We start from the raw sequence: 17,500 nt of genomic DNA, 5'->3' as shown, positions 1-17,500 counted from the left end.
ATGGATCTGGTCCCGAATTTTTTAATAGTTTTCTCCTCTCTCTCTCTCTCTCTCTCTCTCTCTCTCTCTCTCTCTCTCCCCCCCCCTTCCTTCTCTTTCCTTTCTCTCCCTTCCTTTCTTTCTTTCTCTCGCTCTCTCGCTCTCGCTCTTCTTTTCTTTCTGACAGAGTCTCTCGTTCTGTTGCCCTGGCTAGAGTGCCATGGCGTCAGCCTAGCTCACAGCAATCTCAAACTCCTGGGCTCAAGCGATCAGACTGCCTCAGCCTCCCGAGTAGCTGGGATTACAGGCATGTGCCAGCATGCCCAGCTAATTGGATATACGTGTGTGTGTGTGTGTGTGTGTGTGTGTGTATATATATATATATATTTTTTTTTTTTTTTTTTTGAAACAGAGTCTCACTCTGTTGCCCAGACTAGAGTGCCGTGGCGTCAGCCTAGCTCACAGCAACCTCAAACTCCTGGGCTCAAGCGATCCTACTGCCCCAGCCTCCCGAGTACCTGGGACTACAGGCATGCGCCACCGTGCCCGGCTAATATTTTTCTGTATATATTTTTAGATACTGTTTCTGTATATATTTTTAGATATATAGTTTCTTTCTATTTTTAGTAGAGATGGGGGTCTCGCTCTTGCTCAGGCTGGTCTCGAACTCCCGACCTTGAGCGATCCACCCGCCTCTACCTCCCAGAGTGCTAGGATTACAGGCGTGAGCCACCCCGCCTGGCGTGTACGTTCTGTATTCACAGCCAGACGGAAGGCAGGGAGAATGTTACCCTTTCAAAGCCCGCCCTGCTCGCCTCTCAGCCCACCGATGGCACTCTGAATCCCGTGGCATTCCTTCACTCAGCTGAATTCTTCAGCACCCGACCCCCCCCCCACCCCACCCCCGTGCCACGGGAGTTCGTTCTCATGGCAGAGCCATCGAGGCTGTTGCCACACGTGTTGTAGGTGCCTAGGCAGACTGTGCCCTGGCCCCGAGGAGGTACGGAACCGCCTATCGCCTCGGGAGGGAGGGACAAGATGTGTCCGTGTCCAAGGCGACGTCCTGTCGATCACGAGGAGGCCTGCAAAGGCTCGTATCTGCCAGGCATTGAGCCACATCACATGAAACACCGGTGTGTTCCTTCACTTAGGTGGTGTCGCGTGTTGATACTCACAGAGGATGATAAACCCACTCGCATGCCGGCTGAGCCCCCTGTGTCTCCTCCTCTATCCACTGAGGGAAAAAACCGCAACGAAAGGTAGAAAACCACAGGGGGGGGAAGACTGCCCGTCGCTCTCCCTATGTGACCGTCCGGAGTGCTCGTTCAGATGGGAGGAGGTGTGTTTGTGTGTGTGTGTGTGTTTCATTGATTTTGGTGCCATCTTTTCTCTGCAGCTGCGTCAGAGGACAGCGATTTTTCCGATTTTCACTCCGCTGAGTGAATTGCCTTTTGAAGAGAATGTCCACAGGAAGCCTACGGTCCTCCCGCGGGGGTGGCCCTCCTCTAGAAATGAATCTCGTTTCTTGAACGGAGGGGACTTGTTGACGCCATCATGCTTTCGGGACGACTTCTCAGACGCTAGCTTTGGACCGCAACATAGGTGCCCCCGACATTGCCTCAAGGGTTCCGTGGTGCCTCCTGTCAAGAGACCCCACCGACCGTCCCCAGCCTGCCCGCTCAAGGGAGCCGGGCCCCTTCTGATCTGTCCGCCCGCCGGTGAAGCTCCCTCCCGAGGGTCGGAAAGCCCACCTGTTTCCCAGTTCGGTTGAATGATGGGGCACCCGGGCAGGGCACTGGCACCGAGTGACTCCATTCTGAGTCTGTCTGCTCTGGGGGGCGGGGGCGGGGGCGGGGGCGGGGGCGGGGGCGGGTGGGGGGGCAGTTCCGTCTCGACCCGGTGGCCTCCTACCGACTGACTCGATGGGACGGACCATTCTCACTCAGGATCGTGTACCTTCTTGGCCTAGGCACATCCCGGCACTGAAAGCCACTTTTCGGGGACACTCTCCCACGTACAGATAGATGGCCTGCACGAGTGCTCTTCCTTTCTCGAAACACTGGAAATCTGTCCTCAATTTTACCTGACCTACCTGACGGTGTGTGATAAAGGAGCATAGAACCCTCAGCCACCCTCCACCTTCCCGCTGTCCCGAGAGACAGTGCCGAGCGTGAAATTCTATCCCTGACTCTCTGTGTCCACCGGAACGTGGCCTGACTGCAGTGACGTCAGCTACGTCAAGTCGTTCTCTGGGTAGGGAAAGAACTTAACCAGATAGGCCCTATCGGTCGCTTCTCTGTTCTGATAGTTTTGTGGCAGCCATTTCTTTCCCCCTCTCTTTTCTTTTTCTGTCTCTCTCCCCCACCCCCACCCCCAAATTCTTTCTACGAAGACGTTTAGGATGTCAGATTCTGGCCACATGCCCCCCCCTAGGCATACGGGGGCCAGCATAGACAAAGGTCTTCGGTACCAAGTGTTCATTCCACGGTGACAGATATTGCCACTCTTGTATTGACCAGGGCGAGATGGTGAGTGGGTCAACTCTGAAACTCCCTGTACTCTACTTCTCTCTTGGGTAGGTCCCTGCCCCAACCCTCCGGCTTCTAGCACACACCCAGGGGCACTCTCTCCTCTCTGGATAAAGTTCCAGATGATCCGATCCGCTCCGAGGAGGAAGGGGAGCTGGCCGGGCCACCCACTGTGCGCCCCACCCCCGTCAGTCATAGGGTCCGTTCTTTTCAGGATGACACCGGCAGCGGTTGCTGGGTGTCACCTAGCGGCCACTTTGATCAGACCTCGGGATCCGGAAAGTCAGGTGACGTTGGGAGTTTAAGAGCTGACTCCCGGGAGGTGTGGAGGGCGGGGAGGAGAGCACGGTCCGGACGGTCCCACCCTCTTCTTCCCGGGCCCGCAGCTCTGGGCCCGCCCGGGGCAGCCCTAGCCTCTAGCGGGTCTCCGCCCACCCGCCCTGTTGTCTGCGGGAGGCGCCCCTCCTCCCGCTCTCTGCCTCCTCCCGGGACCGTAGGCCTCTGCCCGTCGTCTTTTTTATTTTTATTTTTTCCCTTTTGTTTGTTTCTCTTTTATCTTGTGTTTTAGGCTTATCGAATATCATATCGTATAAAAACTTAAATCACAGAATGAATTATATTAAGTAACAAGATGTGGCTTTTTATCCTACGCCGAGAACGATGAATTTTTCTCTTCGTGTCCATTTTCCTGTCCTGGAAGAAATACAAAGTTGCTCGTGATACTTCCCCATCATCTTCCAGTTTCCCCGACTGTCAACACGATGTATTCGATCGTATATCTTTGTGTGTGCACGTGGGCGCCTGTACCTATTTCTTTTCGGCATCAGTCTCAGGTCTTTTGGCACCTAGGGGGGAAAAAGGAGAAACCAATAAAGGACAGAAAGACGTTCTGTCGTTTTACGCTCCCCACCACCACCACCACCACCACCACCACTTTTGGGAGCTTGTAGTCTGGCCTATGTCCCCAAGGCAGGTTAAATCTTTTCTTAAAACTCCCAAGTGGTCCCCTGCCCCGCCCCCCCCCCCCCAGGTGGGCGGCCGGCAGAGTTCACAGGCTTTGTTTTTGGCAGAGCCTGGACGATTGAAATAATTAACCACAATCAACGCTAAAGCTGAGAACCCCTCCCCCCCTCATTAAAAGCTCTGTATTTCTGCCTAGCCCTATGTTCGGGGAAATTCGGAGGCTTGAGATGGGAAGGTCTACCCTATTTTCTCCTTTACCGGCAAAATAGACTCTCTCTTTCCTTCCTCCTCAAACAGCTTGTCCTCGTTATTCGGCCTCGTGGGCAAGTGGCCGAGCTTTCGGTAACACCAAGTCTTCTAAGTTGTGTTGTGTTATCGGTCTTGTTTTCTTTCTTTTCTTTTCTTTTCTTTTCTTTTTTTTTTTTTTGAGACAGGATTTCTTTCACTCTGTCCTCTCCCAGGCCGCCTTGGCCTGATTGTAGCTCACAGCAAGCTCCAAATCCAGGGCTTAAGTGATCCTCTCTGCCTCAGCCTTCTGAGTAGCTGGGACTATAGGCAAATGCTGCCACACCCGCCATAATTTTTCTTTTTTTTTTTTTTGTTGGTAGAGATGAGGTCTCATCGTGTTACCCAGGCTGGTCTCCAGCTGCTGGGCTCAAGTCACGCTCCCGTCTCTGCCTCCCAAGTTGCGGGGATCACGGGCATGAGCCACCATGGCCAGCCAGGTTATTTAAAGGTGATCGCTTTGCTATCCTGATACAAAACCCCAAATGTGCGAGTTTAAGGCACCAGACGGAGGGAGTCCCCACACTACATCGTCACGAACATTGAGGGTGGCTCACGAAACAGCTGGGATGTGGCCACACAGTAGTGATCGAGGAGATATATTCTAGTGGGATAGCAGAAATATAGAATGTCCTGAAGACACTAAATGTCGGAATGCCACAGCAGTCAATGGCTGACAAACTTCCATTCCATCGTGTCATGGTAGGCGGCTTACTTTTCTCCTGCTCCCTCGGTATGATTAAGGCCTGACGTAGAAAATGTCTACGTCTCATCCAAATCCATCGAGACGATGGAAGGGGGAACTGGGAGAGGAATAAAGAAAAACAAGAGGGGGAGAAGGAGGAAACTGCCTCCCCTGCCCCCATGCTACCCAATTAATAAATGAAGAATGGGCCGGGCGCGGTGGCTCACGCCTGTAATCCTAGCACTCTGGGAGGCCGAGGCGGGTGGATTGCTCAAGGTCAGGAGTTCGAGACCAGCCTGAGCGAGACCCCGTCTCTACTAAAAATAGAAAGACATTATATGGACACCTAAAAATCTATATAGAAAAATTAGCCGGGCATAGTGGCGCATGCCTGTAGTCCCAGCTACTCGGGAGGCTGAGGCAGTAGGATCGCTTAAGCCCAGGAGTTTGAGGTTGCTGTGAGCTACGCCACGGCACTCACTCTAGCCTGGGCAACAAAGTGAGACTCTGTCTCAACAAAAAAAAAAAAAAAAATAAATGAAGAATGGCCTCTTCCCTCCTCTTCCCAACCCCTAACTATGCCTGGAGGTGTATCGTAGGCCTACAGTCCTAAGAAATGTACAACTACTGATAGTAATGGGAAGAAATGCAGTCTAATAGGTTTCTGTGCAGTGGGACACCTGGCCAGGGCACTTACGGTGAATGGAGCTTGCAGGGCGGGCGGGAGGTTGCTCTGGGTGAGTCTGTGAGTTGGCGGTGAGTGGTGAGTGAATGTGAAGGCCTAGGACATTACTTACTGTAGGTTTTCATAAACCCTGGACACTTAGGCCACACGACATTTACCTTTAGAAATTTCTTTCTTCAATAATACATTAACCTTAGCTTACTGTAAGTGTTTTCACTTCATAAACTTTTCCATGGTGGTTTGGCTTTTTTTTTTTTGTTTGTTTGTTTGTTTTTCTTTCTTTTAAACTTTTGGACTCTTTTGCAACACCACGACTTAAAACACAAATGCGTTGCACTGTTGTACACAGATATTTTCTTTCTCTGTGTCCTTATGTGTTCCGTAAGCTTTTTCCTACTTTTAAAGTTTTTATCGTTCTATGCACTTTTCAAAATAATAAAAACTAAAACGGGGGGGGGGGGTGGGAGAGGGAAGGAGAGAAATACACACACATGAATATGTTTCCCAAGTGAACTGAGGAAGGGGGCCGAGTCAAGGTTCTCAGGGAGCCACCAGTGATGAAACGGTCAGGCTCAGAATCAGCATTGCAGAGTGGCTGCAGAGCCGGGGGGCCTGGACTGGCTACCTGGACGACACTCCGTGTTTGGTAACTTGGCGAGTCATACATCCTCTTGAGCCTCAGCCTCTTCATCTGCAAATGCAGAAATCATGGTGCCTACCCCACAGGGATATTGTGCAGAGTGAAAAAGCAAATGCAGGCAAAGCCCACAGAAGCACGCGTGGTAAACAGTAAGCCTTTAATCGTGGTCACAGTCGTTGTTATAGGATCATCTTCCTATGTCCTTGTCTTTTAAAGATTAGCAGAACCTCCCAGAAGATGAGAATGGGCTCCCCCTGAGCAAGTCTCGGCTGTAAAGTCACAGGCATGTTGAGCATGTGGCACAGAAGGCAGAATAAAAACCTGATCCCGGAACATTATGTTCCTGCAGGACATGAAATCATTGAAGGTATGGGAAATCCTACCTCATATCCGTTTTACTAGAACACCTATGATTGCGTACGCACATGGACGCACGCGCACGCGCACCCCAAACTTTTTGAGCTTCACAAAACAGCGTAACCAAGGAACACACTATGATGCTTCTTAGCGATCTATTTAGGCCCAGGTTACTCGTCACTCTGAGCCTGCCTCCTTATCTGTCCAATGAGAATAGTGTTTGTCACAATTATCGTCATCGTCATCCTACCTAACGCTTCTGGTAAAATTGAAGTGTGAGAACACCCGCTAGACAGAAAATCCATGTTATCTCTCAATTTTTCTTCCTCCTGATTTCTATCTGAATCTGTGAGCTCGCTTTGGTTCACTTCGGTTTTTCAAGAGGCTCCGGTTACCTTCTCTCCCACCTATATCGGATTGGGTCTGACGGAAGAAAGAAGGAAAAAAAAAAAAAAAACATAGTAAAGAAAGCAGAACAACATTTGTTTCTGAAGCAACCGATCAAACATTGCTGATGAGCCGGTCTTTTCTATTTCAGTAAACCAAGGAGGCCTATTGTCACGAGGATGTGAGGGGCCCGGGTAAGATTGGATGATTACCCCTAAAGGAGACAAAGCAGACAGACTATGGCACATGTGATCTTAGCCAAGAGAATAAACAGTGACCTCTCTGCCGAGTTGGGCCTTAGCATACCAAAGGGAAATAAAGGTGTAATAGGATGCTCAATTTTTACTCTGGAAACAGAGGTTGGTTGGGCACTGAACTGAGAACACTGAATTTTTTACCCTCCTTGATATTCACATAGGCTTAGAGGAGGCAAAAAAAAAAAAAAAAAAAAAGAATACTGAGCCTATAAGTCATCCCTAAAACTCGGATTTTATGTTCCCTTGCCTTTTCATAACTGAGCAACACACAACATTAAAGAATGGACACAGGCCGGATGCGTTGGCTCAGGCCTGTAAACTTAGCACTCTGGGAGGCCGAGGCGGGAGGATCGCTCAAAGTCAGGAGTTCGAGACCAGCCCGAGCGAGAGTGAGACCCCCCGCCCCCGTCTCTACTAAAAATATAGAAAGAAATTGTCCAGACAACTAAAAATATATAGAAAAAAATTAGCCGGGCATGGTGGCACATGCCTGTGGTCCCAGCTCCTGGGGAGCCTGAGGCAGGAGGATCGACTGAGCCCAGGAGTTTGAGGTTGCTGTGAGCTAGGCTGACGCCACGGCACTCACTCTAGCCCGGGCAACAGAGTGAGACTCAGTCTCGGGGGGGGGGGGGGGACCCAAAAACAAACAAACAAACAAAAAAACTGGAAGGGACACAGACTTCCACAGGTTTGTGTGTGGCCCCTTTTACTTATTAACGCTACAGGACCTTAATTATTTGTGCTCTGAATCTGATATTCAAATTATCCTTGTGGCCAACGCGTTTGAACAGTAGATGGTAGGGGAAGAAGAGTTCACCTCCTGAATAGATGACAAGTAACGGGAGTACTGGTGAAATTACAAGTGGCTTACGTTTACACACTGAAAATCCCAGTTAGCCGCTACCATGAGTTCAAAGAAGAGATCTAAATTTCTGACCCTATGACCCTAAAAGATATTTCCTCCCATGGTGTCACAGATAAAAATAAAACTGCATCCTAGCACTTTGGGAAGCCTAGGGGGAAAGGATCGCTTGAGGCCAAGAGTTTGAAGTTGCAGTGATCTATGATGATGCTACTGCACTTTAGTCTGGGAAACAGAGTGAGGGCCCGTCAAAAGAAAAAAAAGAAAAAGACAAAAAGAAAGAGAGAGAGAGAGAGAGAGAGAGAGAGAGACAGAGACAGGAAGACACAAGGAAAGAAAGAAAGAGAGAAAGAAGAGAGGAGAAGAGAAGAGAAGCGTCAATCTATCCATTGCATTTTCTACCCTTTAGGTGACTGGGCTTCAGCAGGGTGATGTGATCTGACAAAGTTCATGTTGCTAAGAAATAAAGCACTGGAGTTCAAACTCTGAGTTTTCAAAATCCAGCATATCCCCCTACCCACCATACCGTGCCACCTCTGAGAGTGGATATCTCACAGAGGAGAGCTGTGGAGGCCATTCTTGGACAGACAGAGTCAAGTAGTGGAGACCATGGAGTCTCTGCTCTGCAGCCAGTCTAGAGACATATGGAGCCATTAACACTGCTTGTGAGGAAAATACCATGTCATAGGGAAACAGAAATATTTTCCGCCTTAGGCAGATACAATTTAGGAAAAGACCCGAAACCCCTCTTCTTCTAACAGTGCTTTCTGGTCAGATGCTGACCCCTTCGATTCACAGATTCAGATACATCATTCAATGCAAGCATTGTCAACAAGTCACTCTTTGCAGCTTTCTGAAATTTCTCGCATATAGCATACTTGTAAAGATGATCACTTATGTGAAGACACCACCCCTCCAGAAAAACAAAAACAAAACCAAAACAGAAGCCCACTTTTCTCTGCTGTGAAAATCAAGATCAGCTTTTATGAGATCCACTAAATTCACACAAGAAGTAAAATATAATCATACTGATATATGCAATTTTTCTCTTAGAACAGAATGCATGGTGCTCCTTATCGTCTCAGATACTGTCAACAGAAAGCACGCGGTGGATGAACAATCTCCGTGAGCTTTTCTACAGAGATGGGGTGGGGGTGTGTGTGTGTGTGTGTGATAAATAATGAGGGTTGAGGAGCAGATAAATGACTGGGGGAAAACAACAACAGCAACAACAACAAAAACCACTTCCTGGTTCCTCGATGCAAGCATTCATTTAAAGGGGATACTCGTATGTATACCTAGGTGGAAAGTGGAAGCAGCTTTAAAAAAAAAAAAAGAAAAATTGCTGCGAGCCCTGGTTATGATACGGCAATAAGCGCTAGCTCTTGGAAGGTGTAAAACATATTCACGGTGGCTTACGCCAATCTGGGATGTACAAAGACGAGCTTGAGCACCACCACCAACCAAAAATATGAATGAATACCTGGCTAGCGATCAGGATCAGACATAATAGAAAAGAAAAAGCTCCCAAGGCTAAAATAATGTGAACACGATTGACTCGTCCATGGAAAAGAACCCCAAATCACTGCAAAATAATTTAAAGAGTTTTATTCTGAGCCCAACGGCCGTGATCATGGCCCAGAGAGCTACGCCCAAGAAGCCTTGAGCAAGCGGACCCATTGTGGTGGGGTGGGTTACAGTTTGGCTTCATACATTTTAGGGAGACAGGAATTACATGTAAAATCACAAATCAAAACATGGAAGGGGTACATTGGTCTGGGCTGAAAAGGCAGGACATCTGGCAGTTGGGGGGGGGCGGGGGAGGGAGGGTGCGGTGTTTACAGGTTTACAGCTGGGTTTAAAGATTCTTTGATTTGCAATTGATGACATAAATGAACCTCTGCCTAAAGGCTTTGCATCATGTTTTCAGTTAAGGTAAGGAGGTCTGCTAATCACAGACAAGCCACTGGACAGTTTACCCAAAACTCAAGTGCCCTGTAGTTCAGTAAACGGTTGGCCTGCTAGATATGCGTTAAGCTTTGTCTTGCCTGGCCTTAGGCCCGTCGGACATTCAGTATCTCATTGTTATAAAATCTGACTCCATCAGGGAGGGGTGTCTGACTTCCCCTGTCCTTGCGGGGCAGCAGCTCAGGTTTAAGGGTTTTTCTAGGGTTCCCTGGGCCAACCACGGGACGGGTCAGCTGGCGGTGGCGGGCGGGGGGCGGCTTAAGATTTTATTTTAGTTCATAGACTCCAGAAATGGTGTTTCCCTGGCAAAGACACACGAGTTCATGAAAAGCTTTCATTCAGTTGGTCTGGCTCCTCCCTGAGGTCGTCTCCCTGCCCCCCACTCCTCCCATCCCCTGGGGCCGGAGCGGGGGGGGGGGGGGGGGAGGGGTGAAGGCCCAAGAGGAGAGGCGCGTGGGGGAGGTGCCGCTCCCAGAACCAGAGACTCGTCTGGGCCCCACGTAACCCAGCCACCGCGACCGCTTCGCCCGAGGAGGTGCCCAGCAAGTCGTGCTTCTGCCCCTCGGGATTGCCTGCGGGCTGGGGGCGGGGTACGAGCTCCCGGCCCAAGAGGCAAACCCCTAGCCCGGCCGCACAGATGGCCGGGCCCCCGGCGGAGCCCTTCCGCCGTTTTCCACCCCTCCTCCACTCACTGCGCTGACTGCGCATGCGCGCTCGCACGTAGCCGCCTCGGGCTTCTCTCGGGCGGAGCCGCTTTCAGCCGCGACCCCGCCCCGCGAGCTGACTGCGCATGCGCGCTTGCACGTAGCCGCCTCGGGCTTCTCTCGGGCGGAGCCGCTTTCAGCCCCGACCCCGCCCCGCGAGCTGCCGCTTCCAGGCGGCACAGCGCATGGGGGAGGGGACGGAGCTCTAAAGAAATCAGTCCCCTCCGTCTCCTGCCTCAGGAAAAGCCCCAAACCCTTGGAGAACTGCCACCCACCGCCACTGCCGTGTGTGTGTGTGGGGGGGGGGGGCGGGGGGGCTGGGTCTTTACTTTGTGTCCTCCTTGTGGCCCAGTCCAAGGCGGCTGGGCTGCCAAACAGATCGTCTCGAGAGGGAGGCAGGAAGGGCCCAGGTCTGGACAGGGGTGGATTGGACCCCTCCACCCTGGGGTGTGGACTTGTGACCGAAAGCTCAGCTGCTTGTCCACGAGGCCGAATAACGAGGACAAGCGGTATGAGGAGTAAGAAAACAGAGAGTCTACTTTGCTGACAAAGGAGGAAATAAATAGGGTAGAGCTTCTCAGTCTCAAACCCCCAAATTTCGTGAACATAGGCCTAGGCAGAAATACAGAGGTTTTAAAGGAGGGAGGGTTGGTTCTCAGCTTCAGGCAATTACTGCAGTTAGCTGTTCTAAAGGTCCCGTCTCTGCTGAGAAGAAATCCCTTGAACTCTGTGGGCCGCCCACCCTGGGGGCCACCTGGAGTTATAACCAAAGAGTTAACGTGCCTCAGGGATGCAGGCCGGGCTGCAAGTTCCCAAAAGCCTGGGGGAAGTTTTAAAAAGACAGAAAATCTTTCTGCCCTCTTCCCCTCCCACCCCCCCACAAAGCCATTTTCTCTGGTGCAGACTCGGCACCCTCCCTGCCCCCCCCCTCCCCGTGCAGGCCTGTTTGTCCTCAATCATCTGTGAGGTTCACGAGGAGGAGATGCTCTCTCGCTCTCCCCACCCTCTTTCTTCCCTTAGGAAATCCTCAGCGCTGTTCCACACACTCAAGGTGGCGGGCCTGCTCCGGCCACCAGCCACCTCTTGTGCCACCTCCCGCCCCCCCCCCCCGCCCCCAACGGAGTAGGTGTACAGACAGGAGCACACTTTACCGGAGGGCGCCTGGGGATGAAGAGTTGTGGTGGCCAAATGGGGGATGCGGGGCGGGGAGGAGAGTGGCTGGCATTTGGCAAAGAGTGACACGGAGTGGCCATCCAGGCTTGTCTGAAAAGTGGGACTACGAGCCTGAGAGCGCCGACGGAGTCGATGGACATGGTCACTGCTGTGGGATGTCTCTTTTACCACGATGTAACACCAAAGCAAACCCCTGACCCGCTGGGTCGGAGAAGGCCTTGTGGGCAATTTAGAAAAGCCATGGCGTGGCCATTTGGAATACTTCCTGCCTCTCCGGGAATCAAAAATTAGAAAGGACCATGGGTTCTGTATTAACGTACCAAAGGCAGGCAGAATTTTAGCCTTTTAAAGCCTGCCCTGGCCCTATCTCAGCAAGGCAGTGGCACCCCAAGTTCCGTGACATTTCTGCACTCGGCGGCTGACTTCTTCAGCCATCTGTTGCGATGCCCCTGCCAGGTGGCCACTCACTCGCCCCTTCAGTTCAACCCTTGTACCAGAAAGTGTTGCCTTCTTCCTAACCCCTATGGGGGGACCGGGGGGTGACGTGTGTGGGGGGGGGGTAGTGGAAATGGGCAGACCCCACAGGTGCAGCCTCTTCCAGGTCATAATGGGCCTGAGGCAGCGTGGGATTCCCCCGGAAGGGAGGCAGGGTGGCACTACGGCACCGAAGCCTGACGCCGGCGGCCACGTGGATGGTGGGGGACACGTTAGACCGCTGAGATGCAGCCACTGAGAGCCACCCCGCAGCAAGAGGTCTCTCTGGCAGAGCAGGCACTGAGTCCGCAAGTCAAGACAGCTGGGAGGCCTGGGAGACAGAGGCCCTGGATCTCAGGTCCCGGGGTGGGGGCGGGGGGCAGTGCCAGTGCCTGGAGAGAGAGAGAGCCCAGGCTCCAGAGGCCATGATGGGGCCTGGTGGGCAGGGCCGAGGAGGTCAAGGCCGGGTGTGGTGGGGTCCGGGATGAGGGGCTTGGGGTGACGGGCAGGGAGAACGACCCGTTCACTCAGACGTGCCCTCAGAGGAAGGCAGAGGTGCGTTTTGCCTTCCTCCGGCTAGTGGAACGCTCGGCATTTCTTTCCTTCAGAGCTGGGTTGAACCGGTGTGGCATCTGTTATAGTACGGAGTGCGAGACAGGACAACCTAGAGACCGAATTGAGCCAAGTCATGAGTCCACATTAGCTGGCCAGCGACCACCCCCTGCCCTGTTAGGGTACAGGTACAGAGAATGGCCCCGAGCCGAAAAAAGCAGGAAGGTTTCAGACTATCCTAAGCTAGAGCTCCGTGACTTTAGGCACGGCGGTTGAAACAACACTATACCACCTACTCCGCAGCTGTGTGGTCCGGGACCAGCCTCGGGCCCCGTTTCGTTTCGGTTACAGTCTTTAAGCGAGCAGGTTTACAGAAACAGATAGCTCCAATTAAGGAACATTCTTTCAGGCGTTAAGCAAGCACAATCAATTTTACGACAGGCAGCTGGAAAGTTTAAACACTTAGTTACAAGTTAATTGCTTTGTTTTATCTCCGCAAGGTACGTATTTCCAATTACAGACATAGGTCAAGCGGACATCGGTCACCTAGCGAGCAAGCATAAGTTTTCAAGTGGGCCTTTACAGCGTCCAGACAGGCCTCGGTCCAGTTATTGTGCATTCTTTTTGACCACTTGGAAAGCTACTAGCACCGTTCCGGGCCTCACCTCACTCACGCGGAACTACAGAGTGATGACCTGGGGTGGGTGGGTGGGTGTGTGTGTGTGTGTGTGCTCCCTCCTGTGGTGGGAAGGGTGATCTGCTCGCCCACCCGGCGTGGTGTCCCCCACCCCTGCCCCATCTTGGCGTTTACAGAAAACAAACACGAACACAAGAGAGGGAGCCGGAGGAGGAGGAGGAACATATGCTGCTATCCAGGTTATCCTGGGAGGCTTCCTAGCCATTTCTGAGGAAACAGTGTCTCCTGGCTGTCTCCCGTAGTTTTATTTATTGACTTATTTATCTATTTTTCCTTTTGGCTTGAACCCATTCTTTTCGTTTCGGCATCTCATCTGACATCCTCTTCTGAGAGGAACCTGGAAACGTTTCCCCGTGTTGCATCTTTTCAGGCTCTGTACGACTGACGAGCATCGTCCCTCTTCAGTCACTGGGCTCTTTGCTAGCCAGGCCTTAATTCTCCACGTTGTAAACCCCAGATCGGATCTCCGCCCGGAGTCCTGTAGAGACCCACCGAATCGATGTTTGGACTGGGATGTCTCGTAGACCTTACCTATTAAAAACCGATCCAGGCCAGGCTTGGTGACTCACGCCTGTAATCCTAGGCCAAGGCGGGGAGGAGGACCGACCGCTTGAGGTCAGGAGTTCGAGACCTGCCTCGGCAAAAGCAAGACCCCCGTCTCTACCAAAAATAGAAAAAAATTAGCCGGGCATGGTGGCACACGCCTGTAGCCCCAGCGATTTGGGAGGCTGAGGAAGGAGGATCGCTGGAGCCCAGGAGTTTGAGGCTTCCAGTGAGTGAACTATGCCCTGCTCCCCCGCCACCCCTCCCCATCATCTCTAACGAAATGACAGTAAAATAAAATAAAATAAAATAAAGCTCAGAAAAAAAAAAAAAAAGTACTATGTAGTGAGACCGATCCTAAGAACACGGGGGCGGGGAAGGAAGTCACTACCACGGTATAAAATTGTATAAACGTTACCCGATTCTGTGTGCGTGCGTTTTCTGAGAAATGACCCCCTTTTGCTATGGGGCCGGGACTGGAGTCCCAGTTTGGGACCATAGGATTCCCCGCACTCGACTCCAGACTGATTCGACCTAGGGTTAGCTCTGTGTAAACACTCTTTAGACGTGGGTGTTTTATGGATTTCTGTCCTTCGGGAGAAACGACTGGCCCGGGTACAGGAGTGAGTGAATGTACCGACCGTCTTCTCCCATCTCTCTCTCTCTCTCTCTCTCTCTCTCTCCCTCCCACACACAGGCACACGCGCGCGCGCGCGCGCGCACACACACACACACACACACACACACACGCCGTTTCCGGGAGCGCCCACTTCATGCGCTTCGGTCCACCGTGACAGATAGTCCAACTGTGAGATCATCGTGAGTGGCTGCGCCTAGGCCCCGCTCTGAACCTCTCCGTACTGTTCGTGTGTCTTCAGCAGGTCCTGCCTCCACCCGTGGCATCTAGCACGGGCCGATGGGTCCCTGTCCTCTCTCCCTGCCGTGGACGCCCCCCTCCGGCCCCCCGCCCCCGGGGGCTCTCTGGTCGACTAGTGGTGGGGAGTGTGCCCGAGGGCTGAGAGACGTGGTCCGAGAGGGGCCGGGAGGAGGCCTGCGACCCAGTGTGTACCCACTCCCGCCCCCACGCTCCCTCCCCCACGAGGGAGCCCGTCCTTTCCAGGCTGACACTTGGATCGGTGGATGACGGGGGTCACCTGGCGGCGGGCGAGCGTTATGGGAAAATCCGGTAGGCGTGTTGCGACGTCCTGCCACAGAGATGGCTCTGGCGACAGCCTCGGGCCGCCCCACCCTGGCCCCCGGCCAGGCCCCGTGAATGTGTTCTCTCTGTCCCTGACTTCTTTCTTTGTTTCACCAGCCGGCGTGCTCTGAGAATGTGAAGTGTATCATAGTTCCACCCTGGGTTTCATGATCCTAAGATAGGAAGGGGTTTTATGATTCCACGACAGAAAGGTTTTCTCATCCTATCATCTCTCCCCCCCCCCTTTCTTTCTTTCTCTTCCTCCTTCTGCCTTTTCTTTACTTCTTTGTTCTTTCCTTCTTTCAGTCTTCCTGTCTTCCTTCCTGCCTGCCTGCCTTCCTTCCTTCCGTATTTCTTTCCTCTCTTCCTTTCTCCTGTTATCCTGTGTTTCTATCTCTGTTTTTTCCATCTTTCTTCCCCCTTTCTACTTTCCTACCTTCTTTCTTTCTCATTCTCTCCTTTCTCTCTCCTTCCTTCTTCCTTTCTGTCTCTTTCTATACTGTCTCTCTCCTTCCTTCTCTCTATCTTTTTCTCTTTCCATCTTTCCGTGCTCTTTCTTTTTCTCTCTTAACTTCCTTTCTTTTTCTTTTCTTTCTTTCCCTCCTTCTGTCTCTGTCTGTCTTTCTTTCTTTCTTCTTTCTTTCTGCTTCCATCCTTCCTTCCTTTTTCTCATTCTCTTTCTTTCTGCCTGTCTTTTCTTTCCTTATTTCTTCTTTCCTTCTGTCTTTCTGTGTTTCCTATCTCCTTCCTCCCTTCCTTTTTCTTTCTTCCCCGTGCCCTCTTCCTGTCTTTTCTTATTTACTGTTTTCTTCTTTCTGACTTTCTCTCTCTGTTTCTCCGTCTCTTTTCTTTCTGTTCTTTTCCTTTCTCTCCCTTTCTCTCTTTCTGTTTCTGCCTGTCTGTCTCTCGGCTATGTTGTGGTCTGTGCAGAGACGGGTTTGGTGGACGATGTCGGTGGTCGGGCCGACCCATCCTTTCTTTGATCCCAGTGCTAGCCAGGCCGGGGCCTGCTTAGCTTCCAAGATCAGACGAGATTGGGCGCGTTCAGGGTGGCGTGGCCCTAGACTGACCCGTCATTTTTCGATGGCTTCCGTGGGGAGTAGGGGGACTGTGTTTGATGCCCCCGGGGGACCTTCTGGACTCTGAAATGATGGGCTCCAGAGGGTTGCCCCGTGTTTTGCAGCAGACCTCTGGTGGCTGGCGCCGGTTGTGGTCGGGCTCCACCTGGCGGCCGCTTTTCTACAAGTCTCTTGTCCTCTGAATCTTCGGTGCAGCAGGCAAAGCAGGGGACAGTCCCCGATGCGAGCGAGGCTGAGTTCCGGGAAGCAAGCAGCCTTCGCGGGGCCATCTGGTTCGTGCCGGGACGCCGGCTGGGACATCTGGGAGGCAGAGCTTGGGCCTGCAGGGCTGTGTGGCGGGAGGACGTTGTCGCCGCGCTTCCAGGCTCAGCCAGCCAGGCGGCTTGCGGGGCTGCCCGGGCAGGTCGACCAGCACGCTGTGGCCGCTTTGGAGACCCGACCCACCCCGCGGGGACAGGAAGGAGACGGCACACGCGGACGGGAGAGGAGGGTGTCCGGCGAACGGCCGCCGTCCCGTGCATGCGTGTCCCTCTCCCTCGGCCTCGCCTTTCCTACCCATTTTCCCTGGTTCCCGCTCGGGAGGCAGGGACAGCCCTGTGAGTGGCACCCAGTCGTCCGTGGCTTCCTCCGAGTCCTACTCTGGGGGCGCGGACCGGGCCCTGGGTGGCGCGGGTGGCCGGCGAGGGCGACCCCTGTCGGCCCGCGGGCGCTCGTGGGCCGCGGCGGTCCCGTCCCGATGTTTTCTCCTCCACAAGTCCCCGTGCTGGGGCCGGGGACCGGGCCCTGGGTGGCCCTGGGTGGCGCGGGTGGCCGGCGAGGGCGACCCCTGTGGGCCCGCGGGCGCTCGTGGGCCGCGGCGGTCCCGTCCCGATGTTTTCTCCTCCACAAGTCCCCGTGCTGGGGCCGGGGACCGGGCCCTGGGTGGCCCTGGGTGGCCGGCGAGGGCGACCCCTGTCGGCCCGCGGGCGCTCGTGGGCCGCGGCGGTCCCGTCCCGATGTTTTCTCCTCCACAAGTCCCCGTGCTGGGGCCGGGGACCGGGCCCTGGGTGGCGCGGGTGGCCGGCGAGGGCGACCCCTGTGGGCCCGCGGGCGCTCGTGGGCCGCGGCGGTCCCGTCCCGATGTTTTCTCCTCCACAAGTCCCCGTGCTGGGGCCGGGGACCGGGCCCTGGGTGGCCCTGGGTGGCCGGCGAGGGCGACCCCTGTTGGCCCGCGGCCGCTCGTGGGCCGTGGCGGTCCCGTCCCGATGTTTTCTCCTCCACAAGTCCCCGTGCTGGGCCCTGGGTGGCGCGCGTGGACGGTGAGGGCCTCCCTGGCCCTCTACGCCACGGGGGCCGACCAGATGTCCCTGAGTGCCCCTTGTCTGCTGGCGCTGGGGACCTGCTGGGGACAGGTGGCCGTGTCGAGTGTCGTGGGGGCAGGCGTGTTCAAGTGGCTCGGTCCCCGTCTTCCTGCGCGGTGTTTTTGATCACCTCATATCGTCATC

The sequence above is a fragment of the Eulemur rufifrons genome, unplaced genomic scaffold, assembly GCF_041146395.1.
Source record: "Eulemur rufifrons isolate Redbay unplaced genomic scaffold, OSU_ERuf_1 scaffold_488, whole genome shotgun sequence".
Classification (NCBI taxonomy): domain Eukaryota; kingdom Metazoa; phylum Chordata; class Mammalia; order Primates; family Lemuridae; genus Eulemur; species Eulemur rufifrons.
The sequence above is the reverse complement of the archived record's forward strand: the minus strand, read 5'-3'. Positions refer to the sequence as shown.